Source organism: Loxodonta africana, chromosome 23 (assembly GCF_030014295.1).
Source record: "Loxodonta africana isolate mLoxAfr1 chromosome 23, mLoxAfr1.hap2, whole genome shotgun sequence".
NCBI lineage: Eukaryota > Metazoa > Chordata > Mammalia > Proboscidea > Elephantidae > Loxodonta > Loxodonta africana.
This window is the reverse complement of record NC_087364.1, coordinates 68,914,536-68,925,306: the sequence shown is the minus strand read 5'-3', so window position 1 is coordinate 68,925,306 and position 10,771 is coordinate 68,914,536. Positions and strand designations below refer to the sequence as shown.

The window sequence follows — 10,771 nt, the reverse complement described above, 5'->3', positions numbered from 1 at the left end:
TTAAGTTGAAGGATAGAGTTGCTAAGGGAAGTCAAGATGAACAAGAGTAACCTTTTAAACCTTAAATTATTTCTCCTTCTTAAACGGCCTAGAAAACCCTATGGGGGCAGTTCTACTCTGTCACATGGCATCTCTGTGAGCCGAAAATCGACTCAATGGCACCTAAGCACCACCACAACACAGCTGTAGCTCACCTTGGACATTCCAAGGAAGCTGAAGAAAGGAATTCATCTTTCAGACTGTCTTTTCACATTAGCTGGTCTGAAGCAGAGCTGGGGGCACACACCCAACTGGGAGAGGGGAGGGCCTATGACAATGACCAAGTGAGGGGTGTATAAATTCATGTCCCTTGAATTTATGAAATCAGAGTCCTGATGGAGAGATGGATATTTCGACAGAACTCATTAGGTAATTCTTTGAACCCCTTTGCCACCCACCCCTCCATCAAACCTGGCTGTCACCTACTAGACACTTTAGAGTCCCCAAATCATGATTCTATTCCTTGCAACAGTAGTGACTCTTGGAATAAGTTATTCTTCCACCTTCATTTTTGCTCACTTCAGCTTTGTGGAATTTTGCCAGGAGTTTACAAGAGCCTCAATGAAGTACTGTACTATTGTGTGTGTGTGTGTGTGTGTTGTCTCTACTAGTTAACCATAATGCTCTCCCTCTTGTAGTCGGCAAACATGCCTTCGTTCCTCCCCTTTTGTGTGTACCCATATGCGTTATTTGGACTTAAATATTTTACCTAAATTTAGATTTAGCTCCTAGCACAGTATCAGGCAATATCAGGCATTTAATCAATCCGTGCACAGCTGACGGCTTTGAAAAAGAGTGCCGGCCCTAAAGCTTATGTTTAAGGGAGGTTTATCTTTTTTTTTTATCTTTATGGGGGCAGATCGCCAGGTCTTTCTCTCCGGAAGCCACTGGGTTGGTTTGAACCATCAAGCTAAAGGTCAGCAGCTGAGCACTTAGCCACTGCACCACCAGGACTCCTTGAGTTATAGGTACCCTGTATAAGAAGGAGCAATAATGCAGCTGGGAAAAAACCTACAGTGTAACACCTCCTAGCCTCTCCATTCCCCACTTCACCCCACAGCTTCCAGTCAAAAATCTCAGAAACGGTAACAGCAGCTGCACTGGGTGAGTCCACTGTTAAACGCATGGTCCTCTTGGAACCCAAAGGCTAAGGCTCCACCCTCCTTAATCGCATCGCTGGGCTCCATGCTGCACTTTCCTGTCCCATATCGCATTTAATCCTCCAACTCAGGCCTCGGACCTTAGAGGTCTGTACAGATATTTTACATCTCATTTCAAACCATTTAAATCTCATTGCTAAAACTGAATTTGTTGTATATCTGCTTAAAAAAAAAAAAGGCACATTTAACGTGACAGTAGTTTTATTTCTCTGGCATAACATGATTAAATCAATGGGACATCTTAACGCATTGGCTTAGAATAAAAAAGAGAGGGAAAGTATTACCACTATTTTTTAAAAAGCCGTAGGACGAAAACCATCAACATAATTCTGGTCCTATTTTATGCCCATGCCCATCCCCATGCCCACACTGCACTTACAAAAATTATTTATCCAGGCCAACTAACACCAAACCATTTACACAAACAGAATCACAGCATTAGAAACCATATAAAATACCACGCTAGTTAGAAGTTAACACGTAACACTCCGTTCACAATATTAGAGAAAATAAGAATTATATTTGATTTTCTTTTTTTTTTTTTTTTTGAAATTGATAATTTCAGAAATAATCTCAAATCCAAAATAGGGCCAACCTGAACACGGCTTCTGGATTACAGTCACTATTTCAGGATCATCTCAGGCAGCAACAGTATAGTTCTTCCTTTTATGCAGTTTCCAAAAAGAAATCTTCCCTAATCTCCATAAAATTTACATTCAAAAAAGCCGGTCTTGTAGAAAACCTTTCAGTGTGGGTAGCATGAACTCTGTTATACTCCTTAAACTACTTCATAAATGATACTTTGTTACTACTTTCAAACAGCCTGCCAGTGTCCTGCTTCTCAATTAAAGCTTCAAGGGAACCAGTAACTAGGAAAACCCATAAATTTAGGTTAAGTACTTAAGCCCAAATAATGTGTATGTGTGCACACACATGTACAGAAGACAACAGCTTAAACATAAGGACGCTGTATGATCACCATGGGAAAACGTCATACACTAAGTGAAAGAAAACAGAGACAAAATAAAGCTTGGGGATCATTTAACTCTTGTAAATACAGAATTTTCCCCAAACTGAACATTATAAGAGCCCAACCACCAAATAAATAAACAGGTACTAGGCACATGCCAGGTAAAAAGACACTGTGTTCAGAATCATGTCTGAAATAACCTGTGGATACCCCTCAATGACTTGTAAATGGAACTATTTTTTAAGATCAAACATTTTCAAATTTCAACTTAATACCAGCATCTGGTAGATACTGAAGTGGTACAGTGCTGAAGAGCTCAGCTGCGATCTAAAAGGTCAGCAATTCGAATCCACCGGCTGCTCCCTGGAAACCCCACGGGGCAGTTCCATTCTGTCCTATGGCAATGGGTTTGGTTTTGGTTTTTGGTTAGTCCTTCAACACCACCTAGTGATCAATTGTAGACCAGCTGAAGAAAACCACCAGCATCACGTCTGCAGTACTGGTTTAACCTGCATGTGTCTGTGAAAAGGAGGAACTGGGCCAATACTTGACCACAGAGTCACCTGGCCTAGCCTTTTGCTACAGTCTTCCTTTCGCCATGTTTAGTGCCTCTGTATACAAAGGAACAACCCCCGGAGCTTCCCAGAACAATGTAAGATGGAAACGTTTGGAAAAAAAAAATAATTAAGGCCTACAAAATCTATCCTACAAATGAAAACTGGAAAGCCTGAAATAACACCTAGGGAAGATGCCACAAATATTGACCACTCCCAATTGACATACAGAAAACTTAAAAACCAAATATAACCAACCCATGGTTTTAAAAGTACACAAAAATCATTAGAACACTTGACAACAGAGGAATAAGCCTGTCAGTTGTAATTAAAGTTTTCATTTAAGATATCAAGAAACACACAGAATTCCAATGGCAACTTCTGTGGTACATACTCAATTTTTTCTGACAAACCACAATGATGAGGTAAGAAAACATCTAAAATGGTAAAATGTGCCTCTTAGAACACACATCCTTTTTTCTGCTCATCTGGAAACTTAAGATACAGAACTTGGAAATTCCTTTGTTTGTTTCATAGCCACACATTCTCAACAAAAGTAAAGTGGCCAATTTCTCTGAATTATGCCCTAGAATATCCAGTGGCCACGGTCTGAGTAGCAACTCTCAGAAATCAGCCACAGGTCTGATTAATTCCATCCTAGCTTACGAGCAAGGTCCTAAAGCCACCAAGTCTGGATCTAGGTTTAAAACCTATAACCAAGACTTCTCAACAGTGCTCTGGACACGTTCAAATACACACATATGCAGACACACACAGAGTATGAATAACTAACCCTGTTTGTTGCCTTTGAGTCAGTTCTGACTCATTGTGACCCTATAAGACAGAGTAGAACTGCTAAGTAAGGTATCTGAGAACGTATATCTTTACAGAAGCAGACGGCCATATCTTTCTCCTGCTGAGTGGCTGGTGGGTTCAAACTGCCGTCCTTTTGGTTAGCAACCGAGCTGCTTTAACCTCTGCACCACCAGGGCTCCTTATGTATAACTGTCGTTGTCAGTTGTTAGGTGCCCTCAAGTCAGATCCGACTCAGAGCAACCTATGTACAACAGAATGATAAACTGTCCGGTTCTGTACCATCCTCGCAATCATTGCTACATTTGAGCCCACTGTTGCAGCCACTGTGTCAATCCATCTCATCGAGGGTCTTCCTCTTTTTCGCTGACCTACTTTACTAAGCATGATGTTCTTCTCTGGGGACTGGTCCCTCCTGATAACATGTTCAAAGTATGTGAGACGAAGTCCATCCTCGCCTCCAAGGAGCACTCTGGCTGTACGAACTGACAGACTAGTGGAGGTAAGTACAGCTAGGGCTAAAGAACGTAGTATAAAGAATGCAACTCAACCAATTAGCCTACGATGGTTTGAAACTATCTCAGAAAATAATCTCATCCAGTGCTAACAATTGTCGCTACCAGCCGAAACCAAAATATCTTTAATAATATTGAAAGCCGCCTGTCAATTTCTAATGCTAAATTATCTGTGTGTTTTTCCCAAAAAACCTGACCCATATCCTGTGTGTCATCAAATTTTTATGTACCCCTTTATGCAACTAGAGAAACAGCACCATTAGAAACAGTGGAAGGATGAATAAATATGTAAGTAAGTGAGTATCGGGCAGAATAGCTATGTGTATAAATCAGCCCCACCAAACGCCACGCCCCCTTCTTATGAGATATATTTTGACACAGATTTAGTTCACTGATATGAAAGCCAGACAATATAATCTACCCACACATACACACACACACACAGGCACACCTTGCCCTGCACTGTAATATGTGACGATAAAAACGACTGTGTAAGCAGAAACTGTGCAAAGCCATCCAAATAACCAAAGAGGGAAATCGGGACTGTTCTGTGACCTTCAGCCTTTTGCATCAGAACATTAAAAACTTCCCTACTATTGGTTACAAATACATAAAAAGCTGTAAATTTAAAACATCAGCAACCATGACAACAACAGCGTATGATTTATTATGTCTTTGTTTAAAAAAAAAAAAACTTACCAAGAGTAAGCTGACCGTGGCTTGCCGTCTCACCAGGTACCTTACGATGCAGCATGGACATCTTCTCTATGGCTTTCCAAGTTGGGATCAGCTTCCAACTTCTCAGCCTTTGTTCTTCTCATGTTCTGAGGCCCCTCCAAGAGTTCCTTTAATAGGAAATCTTCGGCCAGGGTCACTTTCTCTGGGACACCTTCATCCTTACTGTGACAAACACCTTCCTCATCCTTTATGTTGGTATGGTCACCTTCGCTAAGCTTCTCTGGGTGCCTATCTAGAGACTCCTGTGCAGGGCCAGGGTCAACATTCCTGTGGTCCGCTACTTCTTCGATAGCTCTATTTACACTCGATTCGAATTTCACTTCCAGCATTCTCACTTTTTGCTTCCTTGCTTCTCTTTCAACTTTGTTAGCCAAATCCCTCTTTTGACTACCCACTTGTATACGTGGGTTTATCACTGGCAGGCGAGGAGGCAATACAACTACACACTTTGCTGCCTGCGCATGAACTGAACAGCAGGTGCGCAGTGACCAATCACAACAGATTTTGAAAGATGTGATGTGACTGGTCACTGATTGTCATGCGTATCTGTTCTTTCCATAGTGATCTGGGAATTGGAGAACGAGTGGATAAATCTGTACTTTACGCAATTATGCACAGGTAATAAATATATCAAGGTAACTGAAATTTGAACCGTATTGTTAGGGGACTGGTTTTATTAACTAAAGCCTGGTAAATGAAATTCATGTATGTTGGTACCATGGAAATTAAGGACTGCCTGTATCTGTGCACATGTGTGAGTGGAAATGTGCATAAAATCTTAATCATAATATAAAGGAAAAACAGAAAGAAAGCAGCTTGTAATAAAATGATAGGTAATTTAATATGGAAATGCTTAGGAACAACTGTACAAGTCAGCACATTCGTTTCAAATGAAACGGTAAGTTGCTTGCATCCACGCATAGAATCATGTGAATTCGACAGCTACAAACACTATTTATAACCCAAATACCACTCACGTCATTACCACTTGTGATGTGGCTTTCCAAAATAGTGAATAATCCTTGGCAATTTATTTCCAAATAAAATAAAATCTTTAGACAGTATGTACATTGCTGTAAAATTTGGTTGCTTTATATTATGCCAGGCAAAAATACGTGTTATATGTAAAACAAATTTTGATTTTAGGCTCAGATATTTATAAACAGATTTTTCAGCTATGGGAAAGTTTGATGGGCTACTCCCATGAGAAGCCGAGGACAGGCAATTCCTGCTAACATAAGACTGTCTCAGGCTTTGCAAGACCATCAAGCATCCATGGTCCCAGGCACCAAACATTGGGACATCCACAAACACACACCAAATCTGGCAACGGGCCCCACTGGAAGAGCAATGCCTACACTGGGAACCCTGACCTAGATTCCTGAACCATCTACGGACAGAGAGGAGAATACGCCCAAGGTTTCGAGCAATACAGAACCCCACGCCTCTAGAGAACATTAAGTTCCAAATAAATCTGGGGGAGGGGCGGAGTATCAATAAATTATGAAATCTTTTTTTCCTCATTTCCACCTCTTTATGATCACAAAAATGGTAAAAAGTCTATGATATCTATGAAATTGATATATGTCATTAGAGGCCTGACATCAAAGTCTGATACCTGTTTTCTGCAGATGCTATTTAAAGACAGTTATATACATCCCCTACCCATTGCCACTGAGTTGATTCCAACTCAGAGCGACCCTATAAGAGAGTGGAGACTGGCCCCAAGGCTGAAATCTTTACAGAAGCAGGCTGCTACATCTTTTCTCTCACAGAGCGGCTGGTGGGTTCAACCCGCGACCTTTCAGTTAGCAGCCAAGTACTTACTACCCACTGCGCCGTCAGGGCTCCTTTTTAGATATATCCCATAGATGCCTCAATGTAACAGGTTAAAATCAGATAATAATAGTAGTGATCGAATCTTACACAGTTCTTCTCAGTCTCTGTTCCAAGCACTTCACGTATATAAACTCCTTAATGCTCACAACCCTATCTGACGCAGGCATCCTATTATCAACTCCGTATGAGGAAGGTAAGGGGAGAACACGCTGGTGAATGAAATGACAGGGGCCAGGTATGAGGCCAAGAAGTCTGACTCCACAGTCCCTACTGTTGCCTGTATCATCTCCCTTTCTCTCCCCATCCTGTCCTAGGCAGCTCCCTACCCATAAAACCGAGTCAACAGTGCCACCAGCCAGCCGGGCTCCTGAGCTGGAAATCCCAGTCATCCTATGCACCCTTCTTTCTCTCATCCCCATAACAACCGTATACCAGATCCTGCCAACCCAGCCTCAGAAATGGAGTCAAGTCAGGCCACTGCCCCAGCTTCGCTCAGGCTCGCTGGGCAGGGGCTGTGTGGTCCCGTGGATGAGCAAGGACTCTGGAGCAGTGCAGAACTGGATTCTACCACTCACTCTGCCATGAGGAGAGCAAAAAATAAACCAACTGGCATGACTTTAAAATGATGCCCTGACTGCTGAGACCTTGGTGTTCTGTTCTTTCCCAGTTCCCTGCAGACTCTTCTTTTTCTAGTACTGTTCTTCCCACTAGTTGTTTTCAAGGAAACTAAAACTGACTAACATTTCCCAAGCACTTCTTTCCCGTGTGCCAGGCACTGGGCTGTATAAGCCCACTTAATCCCCACGACTAACCCATGAAAGGAGTGGCCTTCATTAAACCAGTGACCAATTGTCATCAAGGCGACTCTGACTCATGACAGCCCCATGTGTGTCGGAAAAGAATCGTGTTCCATAGTTTTCGATGACTGATTTTTTCAGAAGTAGATTGCCAGGCCTTTCTTCTGAGGCATCTCTGGGCAGACTCAAACCTCCAACCTTTGGGTTAGCAACTGAGTGCGTTAACCATGTGTACTACCTAGGAACTTCACCCCTAACTTTAGAGAAGAAGAAATTAAGGCAAAGCATTTAAGTAACTTTCCCAAGGTCCCACAGTCAATAATGAATGATGTTGGTAGGGTCTATACCCAGGCAATCTGGCTCTAGAAATCTGGGTTTTAACCACGACTCGATACTGAAATGAAATACATCCCCAGGTATTACCGACAGGACCAAAAGCCTTGCTAATTATTTATGTTGCCAAACGTTATTAACACAGATAAACCATGTCGACAGTGCGAATAAGCCTGGAGCTGAACTTGAGATGCTCTCCCAAGCAAATCCTCTGTAACTGTTTAACTAACATTAAAGATAATACTCAGCATTAAGAGACCATTAAGTTAAAGAAGCCAGCCAATCGGTCATGCATATTTGATCATTTTATTCCCTTGTAATTAGAATGACCATTTAATTTATTGTCTACAGCTGGACACTTGTGAGAGAAAGTGTCATTTATGATGCTAATACAACAAGTGTAAACTGGGATGGCCTGGGCAAACCGGGACATGTGGTCCTCACGCTTATAACACATATGAAAACACGTTATAATGGTTAAGGTTGCGTGCCAACTTGGCTGGGCTATGATTCTCAGTGGTTTGGCAGTTATGTAATGACACAGTCTGGCAGTTGTGTAATGATGTAGTTATCCTCCATTTTTGTGATATAATGTAATTGACACCATGATGTGATCAGCCAATCAGTTGTAAGGGGAGTTTCCTCAATGGTATAGCCTGCATCCAATATATATGGACTTTCTGGCAAAGCCTGCTGGCTTTTGCTTGCTCTGCGTGCTGCATCTGGCTCATCGTCATATGACCTCCAATTACTGGGACTTAAGCCAACGGCCTGCCATATGGCCTGCCCATCTTGGGATTTGTCAGCTTCTGCATCCTGTGAGCCAGCAGCCTGTTGTCTTACCTGCTGATCTCAGATTCATCAGCCCCTACAGCTACATGAGGAAAGAGAAGCCTCCAGCCTGACACCTGAGCCATGGACTTGGGACGTGCCACCCTCTACAACCATGTGAGACACTTCCTTGAGATAAATCTCTCTGTCTCTCTCTCTCTCTCTGTGTAAATATACATATATTTGCTTCACTGGTTTTGCTTCTCTAAAGAACCCAGGCTAAGACACATGTCTACAGTAGGATTTCACTGCTTCGTAAAACACACAGCTTAGGCCAAGGAAAAAGAACCCAGTTAATGCAGCCATCCAGTCAATGAGAAGCCCCCACTGTGAAGCTGCTTCCATTCAGCTAACACTCACAAACTCTGAACCGCTGGATGCTGGATTAGCAGCTATTCGACAAAATTCCCTAATGGATGCTTCCCGGGGGCATAGCTAAATGGTTTCTGGGTTAGTGCTTGTTGCTGGCAGTCTTGTTTAACGCTACAAGAAAGAAAGCAGCCCACTCAGGCTGAATACTTGTGTATGCTTTTGCTTCTTGAAGGAATACACAAACTAAATTCTAATTTAAATTCTTTCTTTCCTCCAAAGCAAACTGTCACTAATCTTTCTTAACACTGTTAACAACCAGGTGCAAAATTTATGCCCAGTATGATTTCAAGAGATCTCTAGAGACAGACGCTGCCTTTGCCTTTCCGAGGCACAAGTCTTCATGGAGCTGACACCAATTCCACAAACAGGCTGGTCAGGAGGCGGCACTTGAGGCACCGATGTCAGCCAGCTACCACAGCAGGGTGAGGTGAGCACCACCTAGGTGACAACTGTGCCGTTTGTGAAAGAGGCCGATGACACTCAGGTGGACACTGGTTCTGAAGCAATCCTCCCGTTAGGATTAAGTCCTATAAGCTTAACCCACACGTCCTCATTCAACCCACCTCGTGATCTCTGAGAACCTGACAAGAGCAATAGGCCAGGTGCTCCTTGGCTGGGCCATCCAAGCACTAAACACAGAAATGTACTCTCACTGAGTCTTTGTTGTGATTAAGCTAACTGGTCCATACAAAACAGCACAAAAATCGCTGTTATACCAAAATTATTAACTAACAAGACACTTGGTGTTACCTGGCTTTAATGGCCTAAAGCCACAAAGAAGTTCTCAGTCGGGCCACCAAGTTAATTAAATCGCCAAGGGTAAGCACACAACATTCACAGGACCCAAGAAGTACAAACAAACCAGTGTGCTCAGCTAATATCAGTTTGTGGGATCAGGATGAAGGTTGATTCCACCCAATTTCACCTACGGGGGAGGGTAGACTGTATGGCGCATCCACAGAGCATCCTCTGCCTACGCTTAACCCTTAGTCAGTTCCCTGAAGACAGCACCACAGACCTTTCCCCTAAACTTGCTAAGCCCGAGCGCCACCCACACATCAAAAGAACAAAAGAGCCATCTGTTTACTGGAACAACTCTGGGAAAGTTTATCTACTAACAACGAAGTATTTCCCTACTTTCGGAATCTCACTGCAGCTGGAGCCTCTCTCTGTGACTTCCCAAGACTCACTTTCCTAACTTGTTCTAACAACTGACTAAAAAGCTAAGCAGTGAAGAAACTGCCTTATAAAGCAAGGCACCATCTTCTGAGTTACCTGTCCTAGGTTGACAGGGGTTCAAACACCTATAAAAGGGGCTCAAAAGTGTGTAGGCAGAAGTGGTTAAAGGATTTTTACCCCTAGGATAGTAGTATTCAAAATATTCACAGTCCTTGTTTTCAGATTAATTCCTTCATCTTGCTTATCCCTATTTGCAGGACCAGGACAGGGAATTGAGAAATACAACCCACCGCTCCCATACTTTGGTAACATACATTCACTCAACAAACACTTCAGAGTGTCTACAGGGACAGACACATGGGAAGAGGTGTGAACAAGCCAAAGGGTCAATATCGCCCCCTAGAGGTAGTGACCTTGAAGGTGCGTCTTCAGAGCAGGTGGGAGCAGAGTGAAGACAAGGGGAAAGGGCATGTTCTGAGATAATGGAGAAGTAAAACAAAATGCCCCGTTTTGCTTCCTTAGCATCTTTCCAAAAACCACACGCAGAAGAGGAAAAACGCACTGGGGTGGCTGTTTTTGCAACAAGGTTCTCAGTTTTGATTCCTTTTTAAAATTCACTGAAATTCACCTC

General features: G+C 42.7%; 1 protein-coding gene across 16 annotated transcripts in view; it reads right to left on the bottom strand.

Moving 5' to 3' along the window:
* MED12L (mediator complex subunit 12L) overlaps positions 1 to 10,771 on the bottom strand; it is a 352,938-nt gene that overhangs the window by 143,517 nt on the left and 198,650 nt on the right. The window lies entirely within an intron of this gene.